At 42.8% G+C, this 13488-nt stretch overlaps 2 protein-coding genes across 2 annotated transcripts in view; one reads left to right on the top strand and one right to left on the bottom strand.

The window, feature by feature from the left end:
- Positions 1-13488, bottom strand: part of LOC128693462 (serine/threonine-protein kinase VRK1) — a 285870-nt gene that overhangs the window by 12933 nt on the left and 259449 nt on the right. The gene's annotated exons all lie outside the window — the stretch shown is intronic.
- Saysd1 (SAYSVFN motif domain containing 1) overlaps positions 1-13488 on the top strand; it is a gene marked incomplete at its 5' end in the record, with an annotated part of 139992 nt that overhangs the window by 90277 nt on the left and 36227 nt on the right.

Here is a 13488-nt window from a genome sequence, read left to right as displayed (position 1 = left end):
ACCCATTGTATGCTACACAATAACTGCGCAGTCATTATATTGTTTACAAAACACGTTTACACAAACCATCAATAAAAAATGTTTATTAATATTTTTCTATCACATATATACACATATAAAGTCACTGGACACTTCCCAGAACTGCTACAGCTTCTGTAAAGCTTGTCGTTGTTGTGTGGGGGTGGACTTGTAAATATGTTGAGTCACCGGCATAATTAGTGTCACAATGACAAATAACACCATCACTCACCACCCTCACTGCCTGTCAACTTCCTCCTCACCCCACCAACCCACATGGAAATAAGTCAATGTCTGAATTTTTTGGGTTATCCTAGGTTGATGGTCTCCTTCCTTCCTTCCTCTCATCTCTTCCTTCCTCCCTTTCTTTCTACCTTCCTTCTTTCCTTCAGGTTTCCTGGGCATTGCTTTCAGTCACAAACTCCTCAAAATCATGAAATTCATCTTCATTGACACTTCCATCTGTGTTTGAACTGTCACTTGGGAACAAAAGAGCCCCAATTAGCCGAGGAGTGAGGAGTTTCTTAGCGCTAGACATGGTGAACAAGGTGTAATAAAATGGCTTTCCCACAATGCACCACTGGGTTGCCAATTTTTTTTTGTACTGCACACACTGACCATGAAGACCCATTCTCTCACATCTAGGACTACCTGCTTGATTTGAGGACACTAGAATTTATGCATACTAGTAGTACGTCAATAACCCTGGCACGTAATACGTACTAGTACTTTGAAAATCCTGAAAGGGTTAAGAAATCAGACACATTTGCATTAATATTGTCTTTCTGAAGGGGTAGTCGATCAGAATGTTTGACTGTCAACATGTCCTGATAATCCTCAGATACTAATTACAGTGTTACATATAAAAGTAAGTGCTCAACTTTTATAGGATATACAACACAATCCTTAGAGGCACATCTCCAAACAATGATTGTGTGCAAGCCTTGTGTATCCAGTACACAGTTGCTAGAGTACTGTTTTTTGGCATGAAATTCAATTGCATTTTAATTAAAACCAGTTTGCTGGTCTCAGACCGAGCCGCAGGGTCGTTGACCCCCAAAACCCTCTCCAGGTATACTAACTAGATTAGCAATGTTACTAGTAATCTCAAAGGCAGGTGGTCTGCAAGAAACCTTGATATAACAGCTAGTTTCTTTGTACATGTGATCTCTCATGCTATTACTCGCCTTTGATAGCTAAGGATACATGATCTGAGATCCATTAGTGTGCCTGAGTCACTACCACTCAGTCATGATGGGATGTGACAAGGAAACAAAGCTAGTTTTTGGTCCTATGTAAATTCCATAGCAGCACATTGTGGATGCCTCCATTTTACTAAATTAAAAAAAAAAAAAGTCATCAGAGGTTTGTGGTGCACAACTGTTATCTGGTATTTGTGCACACATTGCAACACATACACACATCTGTAAAAGTGTCCTCCTCCACCTCAGCCTCAGTGCTAGAGGCAATGATGTTGGGAAATGCAGAGAGAAGAGTATGTAGCAGTTTGCCTAGAGCAGTGGGCAGTGAATGGATGTCTAAGGTAATTGGTGTAGACTGCTGGCAAGAGAAGTGCTGCAAGGAACTTGCAATGCCATTCACTGACAACTGGAATAATCTCTATTGCAAAGGTGTAAAAGGGATGGGATGTATCTTTCTGGGGCAGGGGGGAAATAGAACTAGCTAATTTAGTTGAAGGTGTTGTCAAATTGTGCAAGACTAAGCTGATAGAAGTCAGAGGTATGGGTGTATGTTGGAAACAAAGTGGTTGCAATACTAGGGAAGATGAAAGTTGCCAAGATATGTTAGGATAACAGGATAGCTTATGCAATACAGCAGTTACTCTGGCAAAAACAAGGAAATCAGTCTATAAAGAGAGATGAGAGAAGCAAGGTAAAATATTCCTTAACCTTTTCATTATCTTCCACATAGATCTATGCTACTGAAGCCAGTGTTGCTTATGTAGATCTATGCATGCATTCTAGCAGCCTCTGATTTAGTGACAGAGGCCTGGTAGTGAAGGAAACGGAGTTGTAAAGTAGGGCCCCACTTATATGGCAGGTTAAGTTCCAGGCTACCGCCGTAAAGCGGAAATCGCCATAAAGTGGAACGCCTTTTTTTCCCACTTATAAATGCATATAAATACTAGATAAGTTTACACTAATATATATTAAGTTAGCAATAGAACTAGGCCTTAAAAAACAATAAAAAGGTAAAATACAGTAGGGGCCCCGCTTTGCGGTGTTCTAATACAGTGGACCCTGGATAACGTAATTAATCCGTTCCAGAGTGCCAGAGTGTGTGTCTTATACTGAATCTGACTTAATCCAAATTAATTTTCCCCATAAGAAATAATAGAAATATAATTAATCTGTTCCAGACACCCAAAAGTATTATACAAAATAATTTTTTACATGAAATATACATTTCCCTACACAGAAAATAATGAGACATGCAGAGTAAAACATTGCTAAAATGACACCATCAATAAGTCTTCAATTTATTGAAGACTTATTGATGAGTGATGAGATTAGAGGAGGGGAGAGGATGGAGCTGTACTATTGTTTGGAAGGGAAATCCCCTTAACCCTTTCAGGGTCCAGAGGCCAAATTTCAAAGTGCACACCAGTGTCCAAGAATTTTCAAAAAAATACTTTTATTTTTCTTATGAAATGGAAGATTATTATTATAATCAAAAAGAAGCGCTAAGCCACAAGGGCTATACAGCGCTGCAGGGCAGGAAGGAAGCGAGGGCATCAGGTGGCAAAAGGGAGGTGGATGAGTAATAGGTTACGGATAACAGCGGAGCAGTGGATGGTGAAAGGTTAAAGGGCAGCAAGAGACTGAGCTAGAAAGGGCTGAGGGGAGTGCGTAAGGTATCATCATCAGAGTTTGTGGAGTAAATCAGTCGTTGTCAAGAAGTCAATGAGAGAGTCAGGATTAAAGGAGGGTCCATCAGCAAGAAGGGAAGGTAAAGAGAGAGTAGTAGAACGAAGACGGCGTTGGAGGTAAATTCTGCGTGCTCGTTGATAGAGAGGGCAGTCTAACAGAATGTGGCTAATCGATACTGGAACTTGACACTGCTCACAGAGAGGTACAGGGTGCCTCTCCATGAGACACCCGTGAGTAAGACGAGTGTGGCCAATGCGAAGACGGGAGAGAGTGGTCTCCCAACCACTGCACTGATGACAAGAAGATGGCCAGTAACCTATGCTCAGTTTAATAGAATGAAGTTTGTTACCAAGCAGAGTTGACCAACGTTGTTGCCAATGGGCGCGAAGGTGGGCAGCTATTGTAGCAAAATAGTCCAGAAATGGAACACCTCTATAGGAAATTGGTAGGTATACAGTAGGCAGTGTCTGCCTGTTCATTGCCCTGTACATCGACATGACCAGGGACGCAACAAAAAATAATATCTTTATGCTTCGTAGAGATACGGCGTAGCCAAAGTTGGATACGGAGAACTAGGGGGCGAGATGTATCAAATTTTCGTATAGCCTGTAGAGCACTAAGGGTGTCTGAGACTACCACAAATGATGACACAGGCATAGATACGATACGAGTAAGTGCTGCAAGAATGGCATACAGTTCAGCAGTAAAAATGCTAGCCGAAGATAGTAAATGCCCCCGCACGACGCTGTCCGGAAACACTGCTGCGAATCCGACGCCGTCTGAAGACTTAGAGCCATCTGTGTATACAGCGGTGGCATGAGAATGGGAGTGGAAGTGATCAAGAAAAAGAGAGCGAGAAGCCACCGTAGGCAGTTGAGCTTTCGAGCAAGGGAGTGAGAAAGAACAGACCTGAACAGCTGGAACTTCCCAGGGGGGTAGGGAAAAGTGAGATGCTACATGAACATATAAAGGTGGTAACTGAAGGGAAGACAAGAGTGAATGTAGGCAAAGAGAAAAGGGACGGAGCAAACAGGGGCGGCGAACGAATAAAGAGAGAGTAGCAGGAGAGGCCGCGGAATAAATCTGGTCACCATAATCGAGTTTCGATAAAACGAGGGCTGAATGTAGGCGAAGCAGAGTTCGACGATCAGCTCCCCAGGAAAGATGAGGAAGGGTTTTAAGAAGGTTTAGCCGGCTGTGACAAGTTGCCTTCAGAGAGGTTATGTGAGGTTTCCAGGATAACCGACGGTCAAAGAGAAAGCCTAGAAACCTGGCTGTATCACGTTCGGGGATACGGGAGCCATAGAGATACAAAGGATGATCGGAGATAACAGAGCGTCTAGTGAAAGTAATTTGGTGAGTTTTGGTACTTGAAAATTTAAACCCATGCGTGGTGGCCCAAGTGGAAACACGGTCGACTGCATGCTGGAGAGAAACTGCAATAAGATGACAGTCAGCGCCTGCACAAGCAATAGCGAAGTCATCAACATAGAGTGATGACCAAATATTGGGTGGAAGAACAGAGGCCAAATCATTTATAGCAAGAAGAAAAAGTGTTGTGCTTATAACACATCGCTGAGGGACACCTTCAGCTTGGACGAAGTCCGGGGAAAGAACATTATTTACTCGAACACGGAAATGTCTCAGTTAAAAAGTTCTTAAGGAAGGATGGTAGACTGCCTCGGAGGCCTAAGGAATGGGCCTGGGCCAAAATATTATACCTCCAAGTTGTGTCATATGCCTTCTCAAGGTCAAAAAATATGGCAATAACTGAGTGATTATTCGCAAAGGCATTACGAACATACGTATCCAAGCGTAGTAAGGGGTCTATGGTAGAACGACCCTTACGAAAGCCATATTGACTAGCGGAGAGACTGTTGTGTGTCTCTAAATACCACATTAAACGTCGATTTACGAGACGTTCCATCACTTTGCAAACTGCACTAGTAAGAGCGATGGGACGATAGTGGGAGGCATCATGTCCTCTAGTACCCGGTTTGCGGAAAGGGAGAACAATGGCAGATTTCCACAGCTGGGGAAGAGCTCCTTGTGCCCAAATAAGATTGAAGAGGTGTAAGAGGACTACAAGGGCTGACCGATGTAAATGTTGTAACATACGAATATGAATGTCGTCAGGCCCAGCTGCCGATGATCGGCAAGCTGAGAGCGTTGCCTCTAGTTCTTGAAGTGTAAAAAGCACATTATACTGTTCTTCTCTGAGAGAAGAAAAGTCCAAGGGTACTAACTCTCTGGCAGACTTTGAGGAAAGAAACGAGGGGCATAGATGGAGCCCTCGGGAAATACGGACCAGATGTGTGCCAAGTTCAATGGCAACGTCGAGAGGGTTTGCTACATCAACACCAGCGACCCGTAGAACAGGAGCCGGGTCAGGAGAGTATTTACCACTCAATTTCCTCACTTTTTTCCAGACTGCACTCATAGAAGAAGCAGAGGTGATGGTGGAAACATAGTCTCGCCAACAAGTGCGTTTAGCTTCACGGATGACACGGCGAGTGATCGCACACTTTCTGTTTAAAATCAAGAAGTCTCTCAGCGGTTCTATTGTACCCGTACCTGCCCCATGCAGCGCGTTTCAAACGTACTGCACGAGCACAAGCAGGAGACCACCAAGGCACGCACTTCTGAGAATGCCTGCCTGAGGTTTGGGGTACAGAATGAGAAACTGTGGTATAAACTGACGTCGAGAAGAGGTGTAGGAGCTCATCAATGGAGGATGAAGAAGGAACCTCACTAAAAGCAGTGAGGTGTGAGTAAAGATCCCAAATTGCCAGCGAGGGCTACGGAAAGGTGGTGAATAGGAAGGAGAAGTAAGAATGATTGGAAAAAGATCGCTGTCATGTAAGTCCGGTAGAACAGACCAGGTGAAGTCTAGTGCAGTGGAGGAAGAGCAGACTGATAGATCGATGCAAGAGAGAGTATGAGTACGAGGATCAAAATGGGTGGGAGTACCCGTATTTAAAACATGGAGGGGGTGACAGGCGAGAAAAGCCTCCAACTGGATGCCACGTGAGTCACAATGAGACCCCCCCCCCAGAGGAAATGGTGGGCATTAAAATCACCAAGTAACAGAAGTGGTGGTGGTAAGGATGAAACAAGAAAGGCAAAGTCTGGGATAGAAAATGCTCGAGAAGGAGAGAGATATAAAGAACATATTGTAAACCACTTATTCAAGTGGATACGGGCTGCAGTGTAATGCAGCGAAGTATGGACAAATAGTTGACAGTACGGAATATCATTGCGTAGAAGAAGGGCACTTTCATTAAAGGTCCCATCTGAGAAAGGATCCGAAAAATACAATAAATTATAGCCTGAGATAGGTTGGAAAACAGCCGAGTGTAATTTTGGTTCTTGTAAGCAAGCACCAACAGGGGAAAACCTGGAAAGCAACATCTGAAGCTCACCCCGATTACCCCTGAGGCCGCGGATATTCCACTGTAAATAGGCCATGATTGGCGATGAAGAAAATACCAGGAATCTGTAGGTAAAGGCACCTACGGACTAGAGGGGTTAGAAAAGTCAACGTGTGGTGGCATTGGAAGACGTTCAAGCAACGAAGGAACGGAGCGTTGCGAAGAATGGGGTTGTGAAGATGGAGGAGAGGGAAGAGAAGGAACAGGAAGTGAATCAGTGTCCATTGAAGGTTTAGTCTCTGCAATATATTCTGAAATGGCTTCAAGTGTTTCTGAATTCAAAGATGTATGGGAGACCATATTGGAGATAGAAGGAGGAGGGTGAGTAAAGATTGGGACAGTAATGGACTGTACCAAAGTAGAGGGGGAGGGAAGAGTGTAAGGGACTGGAGATGAAGTGTGGGGGGGGACAGGAGAGGCAGAAACCTGGGAGGTGGCAGAAGAGGGAGAAACTTGGGAGGGGACGGGGGTGGAAGGCATAGTACGAGGAGGAGGGTGAATCTCCACACTTGTAATAGAGCCAGAGAGAGGGGAAGAACTAGGTACAGAGACTGGAAAGGTAAAGTGTGGAGGTGGAAGAAGGGAAGGAAGGGGCAAAGATGATTTGAGCAATGTGGATTTTTTGGACTTCTGAGAAGTAGAGGGGCGATTGGTATTAGGTGTCGTACGAGGTCTTGTCGATACTGGGGCTTGTGAGGAAGGACACGAAGATGTGAGAACAGACTGAGTTGTAGTCGGGACGTCAGAGCCAAGGACAGCAAAAGGATTAGATGCCGGAGTGGCTATGGGAGGGGTAACAACAGAGGAGGCTGCAGAAGATGGGACCCCAGAAGTGGGGGGATGTTTGGAAACACGAGAATAAGAAACATGGGGTAGTCTTCCTTGGAGGCGGAGATGAGTAACTGCCATAGCATAAGGGAGACCTTCTGCCTCTTTGAGGCAACGGATTTCACGTTCATTTAAGTAGACCTGGCAACGGCGGGAGTACGAAGGGTAAGCTTCATTACAATTAAGGCAAGATGGAGGTTGATTGCAAGATGTATTAGAATGGTCGTCGGCACCACAGACTGGGCATTCGGCCATAGATCTGCAATATTTCGCTGGGTGACCAAAACGCCAGCAATTTCTACATTGTTGCGGTGTAGGTATCACCTTTCGAACTTGTAACCGATGTCCCGCAACATATACAGAGGACGGGAGTTCTCGGCTGTCAAAACTTAAACGAGCCACACTGCAAGGGTAACGTCTCCACCCCCGGGCAGGAAGGACATAAGTGTCTACTTTGAGGACTGGGAGATCCTGGAGTTCCAGCTGTTCAAGAATGTCATTGCCACATGACTGGAAATTCTGTTGGACTATGGTATGGGGCAGAATGACGGTACCACTACAAGAATTGAGAGAAAGATGTTTTTCAATAGTGATAGGAGTAGTATCGATACTCGAAAGGAGAGAAAGATCATGAGCTTGGGTAGCATTCTGGACAGTGACGATGCGCGTACCGCTCTTGAGAGCATGAAATGAAATATCTCTACCAACATGACGCAGGAGCGCTTTGCCAATACTATGGTCAGAAAGGTAGGCAGAAGAAGTCGGTCTTAAAGTAAAGAATTTAGTCCATTATGTGGTCCGAAACTGAGCGTGGAGAGGGAGTGCTTGACGTGTCGGTCTTTTCCGAGTAGAATGGGAAGGTAACGAAGGAGCATCATCAGGAGATTGACGTTGGCGTTTAGGAGTAGGACCGGAGTTGGTCCGGCGTGAAATGGGCGGGCGATTCGAAAATTGCCGTACCGTAGAGGGAGAAGCCGGAAGTTTAGTCAAAGGAGAGCAGAGTTCAGACAAATCGAAGGAGTCAGTCGAAGCCCCGGTACCTGAAGCGGGTGAGGAAACAGCACCAGCAAGAGGTACAGGGGCATCAGGAGTGTCCGAAGAGTGGTCTAAACACAAGGCAGGGTCAGAATGGGGTGCGGTATCAAGAAGGGGCCCGGGGGTAGTGGGTTCATGGATTGGGTTCTCCATGGTTAGGTTACTCCTTTGCTTTTTGTTTTTAAGAAAAAAAAAAGAAAGAAAAGAAAATAAAAATAAAAAAAGAAAAAGAATAAAAAAAGGGGGGAGCGGGGAGGAATAGTTCCCAGGAGGAATGAAAGGGCTGGAAATCTCCCTCCGCGCCCAAGAGGACCTCAGCACCGCTAGTAGCGCAGATGCAGCATGGAACCCGTGCCATACCCTACCCTTCATGCCAGTAAACCAGCAATCCGGGATAGCAACCTCACATCTTCCGAGCTACCTCGGTGGACAAAAGAGAGGGCGGCCGGATATCCGCCACAAAGCATACCTCCTCGGCCACCACCCCCGGAATCCGAAAGGTGGTTTCCAAAGATACATCCGTTGCCAGAAACACACCCAAAGCTACTCCGGGATACCGGAGAGGGATCGGGACATCCCCAGGCGATCCAGATTCCACGGCAAACTACGCCACCGCCAAGAACCTCAACGGAATGGGATGGACCCCGGTGTCCTTTCCCTTACCTAGGAACTAGTGCACCTGTGGGAGAAATCCCAAAGGCCAAAAAGAGGAAGGGCAAAAGGGAGGGGTGGGGAGGAGGAGGAGGAGGAGGAATGGAAAAAGGGGAGGATGGGATAGGGGAGGGGAGAATGGGGGGTAATTAGGTTCGGTCTGAGGAAGAAGACCGACAGGTCTAATTCCTCAGACCAAGAGCCTCTTCACCACGCCAAGGAGCCCCCCTTGAAGAGGATGAAATGGAAGAGAATCTTTTTCGGAAGGTAATAAAACAGAAAGTGCGAAATTTGATGGAAAATTAACGAAATTATGCTCTCACAAATTTTGATGTATCGGCGATTTTGCCAACTTTGACTCCCATTTTAGGCCAATTACCTTATTCCAGTCGATCAAATTCTTAGCTGTTTCACTAGTAATACTTCTATTCTATTGACTGAGCACAAGAAATCGCCAACTCAGCTGTTTCAACTACAAAATAAAGTGATTGGAAATTGGAAATTTGGCCAATTTAGTGTAAAGTTCAAAATATTCCAATTTCAAAATAGGTTCCAGAATAAACAATGCAGGCATTCCTGGCACTAAACTAACATTTCCTCTGTTCACTAGTTATGTTTTGAGGCTTTACAAATGAATTCTATTTTGATTTTTTATTCACATAATGAATTTTTATTCAAACCAAAAAATAGAAGATTTCCTGTTATGCAATATTGTAATAATTTTATAAATATCATCATCACATTTGTGAATGTATATTAGACCCACCAGCTGGCGTGTATTAGATGTGTGAGGTCGTTTGTTTACTCTTGAACATCGGCAAAAATTTAACATTTCCGCTACTTTGAGCTCAGTTTCAAGCCATTTCCAGTACTAAAACCAATCAAAATCATCTTTATTTCTGTAATATATCTTCAGTTCTATCAAATGAGACCAAGAAATCACAAATACAACTATAAAAAACATATGAAAAAACACTGCAAGGTCGCTGTTTTAATCGAAAATCATGGTCTCAAGTTTTTTTTTTCTCATACACTGTGCTGCAGGATTTGTTTTATGTGGTGCACACATACCACATAGATGTATTCTCTCATATCTAGGCTCAAATTTACCACTCACAGCTTATCAGAGTGAGCTGAGCTCATGGCGTAGATCTATAGTTTGGACCCCTCAATGTAAAGCCGTAGATCTATGGCACTGACCCTGAAAGGGGTAATGTGTACCTGCATGCCAACACAGTAAGTTTACTTAGGTACAGGTACACATAAGTATAATTATCAGTTATAATAATATTGTAGGTATGTGGTCCGCCTGGGCTACATACCTACACGATATTTAATGTGACCCAGAGCCATATTATTACCATCGACATACCATGTTCACTGAGTTTAATCGTTCTGTCAACTACCTTTAGATGCCATCACAAACAAAGGGAAAAGTAATGAATAATTCATGCCGAGAATTGTAAACAAAAGTAATGTTTTCCCTCTGCCCGGCTACCACACCTCCATAGTATATAAACATAAAATGTTTATATACACTATGTAACGTGTTTCTTATATAATTTTGAAGAAAATATCATAGATGGATTAATGAAAATGTCAATATTAACGTAAAATAAGAGATTTAATGTGCCCAAGAGTGATTGTTATTACATAATAGAAATATGTGCTCACGGAGAACGTAAACAAACCGAGTGGTGTGCGCCACATTTGAAAGACTGCTTACCGTATAGAAAGTTTTGGTCATAATTTGAAATCGCCATATTAGCGGAATGCCGTAAGGCAAAATGCCATAAAGCAGGGCCCTGCTGTATATATAAAATGAAATAACTTTTAAAAACACTTGAAATTTTAGAAAGTTGCCAGACATAATGAAGAGACACGGTGTTCATGGAAAATGTAAACAAACCAGGTGGGGTGCGGTGACCTCATTAGAAAGTCAGGTGAGGGGAGCAGTATAGCGAGTTTTGGTCATAACTTGAAATGTCCGTGTTAGCGGAGCACCGTAAAGCGAGACCCTACTCTATTAGAAACAAAAATATGGGCAGAAGGGACAGACATGGAAACTGTTTGACTGCAGTTTCCCAGAGGGTATGAAAAGCTAATCTTAGGTGTGATCTACAGACCCCAGAACCGTGATAGTGACCACAGTAATCTTTTGAGACAATACTACTAGGGCATCTAAACACAAAAATTTAGTTTTAATGTGAGATTTTAACTTCAGCAAAAAAAAAAAAAAAAAAATGATTGGAGCAATTTGATAGGAAATCTAGTCTAGCAACTTAATGAAAAAGAATATGACTGCTTTTTAACTGGAGGAAACAACTGGCTTGACTTGATTCTAGCAAGATAGGAATCTCCGATAAATGAACCTGAGGTTAATGAAGAGCTTGGACAAAGCAATCACAAATCAATTAGTTTCAATATCTCATGGAGTTACCTTAATTATGATAATGAAGTTAAAGTCCCCAATTTTCATGCATGGATTATGTGAGCCTCAGGGATTACCTGAGAAGTGTAGACTAGGGAAACCTGACTAGGGATTATCATGAGAGAGACTGTGTGGATGGTAAGTGGTTGCCAATAAATTTTCCAAACCATTGTACAAGTTAGCCAAATTGCATATATGTACTCCTAATAATAATACATCAAACATTATTGACCCTAAATGGATAAATAAGCCAAAATATCTCCTGGGTAAAAAGAAGTGAAAGGCATTTTACAAACAAATCAAGAGAGAAGGGACCATCATTTTGACCAATAACAGAATTCAGTTTATTAGATGTCAAAAAAGAATAAGGAAAGTCAAAAGAAAATATGAAATTCTAGTCATTATTACTACAAACAACTTTCAACAGCCCTTTCCTAGGTCTAGAAAAGACTGTTTCACATTTCAATTCCTCACTCCTCTTGGGAAAGAGCTATGATTTATTTTTATTGGTTACTTTTTGATGAAAAGGAGTTTTCATATTTGATAGAGGCTATGTCAACAATTTCACGTTCTCTTAACCCTTTCAATGTCTAGACTCCAAAAATTAACCCTTTGACTGTCGCAACCCCAAATCTTGAGGTGTCTCCTGGCGTCGAAAAATTTTGGAAAAAAAAAAAAAAATCTTATGAAATGATAGAGAATCTTTTCCCCATGGTAATGACACCAAAAAGAATGAAATTTGATAGAAAACTTATGGAATTACGCTCTCACGAAGTCAGCGACCTCAGTGATATTTATGAATCGGCGATTTCGCCCACTTTGATCCCTATTTTCGGCTTATTCCATTGTTCCAGTCGACCAAACTCATAGCTACATATTTCTTTAGAACTCCATTTCTTCTATTGATTGAGTACAACTGCCCATTTACCGATTACAACTACCCAATAATGTGGTCAGAAATTTGCAATTTGGCCAATTTCACACAAATTAACCCTTTGACTGTTTTGGTCGTACAGTGGTCCCTCAATAATCGTCCGGCCTGAAAGTCGTCCATTTCGGAAATAGTCCCATTATTTCGTCTAAACATTGGCTCGCAAATGGTCTGTTAACTCGCTAATCGTCCTGCATCTGGGACGCGTACTCACGCTCTGAGCCGCCTGGGCCTGTCTTCCCAGCCAGTGTGCCATTGTTTACCAGTGAGTGATGGTCCCCTCACTTGCTCCTATGCCATTGTTTACCAGTGAGTGACGGTCCCCTCACTTGCTCCTACGAAATATTTCATAATATTCCATTGATTTTAGTGCTTGCAAGTGCTAAATAAGCTACCTTGGCTCTGAAGAAAGCTTCTAGTGCCAGCCCTTTCGTAAAGAATGTGAGAAACACATAATTTATGAAAAAGTTTGTAGAAAAATACAAAGGTGGTGGTGGTAGAGTGGAAGCAGTTGTGATAGTGGTTGATGGTCGTAGTGATGGTGGTAGAAGGTAGTAGTGATGGTGGTAACAGTTGTAATAGTGGTAGAGGGTTCCTTCTTTAGTGATTCAGCGATTCTACCAACTCCTCCAATGTTGTTGGAGTTATATAGAGCTACAGAAAACACTGCCGCCTCAGCTGCTGCTTCACCACCATTATGGAGGGCTTACTCTTAGTGGCCCTTATATACCCAACAACAACACAACACCTCGTGACATACGTAATGACTTATTTTATTCATTCTAGAGTATATTCCATGTTTCTATGTTATTAATATTGTTTATTATGTCATATTAGTTGAATTGTGATAGAAAAATAAGCCGTAGAGTTGATATTAGTGTCATATTCTCCAACAATAAACTTACCATCCCTCCCTCACACAAACAAGTCTTCAATAAGAACATAAGAAAGGAGGAACACTGCAGTAGGCCTGCTGGCCCATACTAGGCCGGTCCTTCACAAATCCAACCCACTAACAGAACAAATATGTACTACCCAAGCAATAAGCTCAGGTGCAAGTCCGAATCAAATCCAACCCCTCTCACTCGTGTATTTAGCCAACCTAAATTTGAAACTACCCAATGTTTTAGCTTTGATCACCCTACTAGGCAGACCGTTCCACTCATCAACTACCCCTATTACCAATGTTCATTTATACATTTTATTAGTGCTTTACATTTATTTGGCATTCTTTTCTGCATGTAAATCTATATTTATGCTAGGGAAGTGACC

This window comes from Cherax quadricarinatus, chromosome 57, assembly GCF_038502225.1.
Source record: "Cherax quadricarinatus isolate ZL_2023a chromosome 57, ASM3850222v1, whole genome shotgun sequence".
NCBI classification, from domain to species: domain Eukaryota; kingdom Metazoa; phylum Arthropoda; class Malacostraca; order Decapoda; family Parastacidae; genus Cherax; species Cherax quadricarinatus.
Note: the sequence above shows the minus strand (reverse complement) of the source record. Positions and strands in the feature narration are given on the sequence as shown.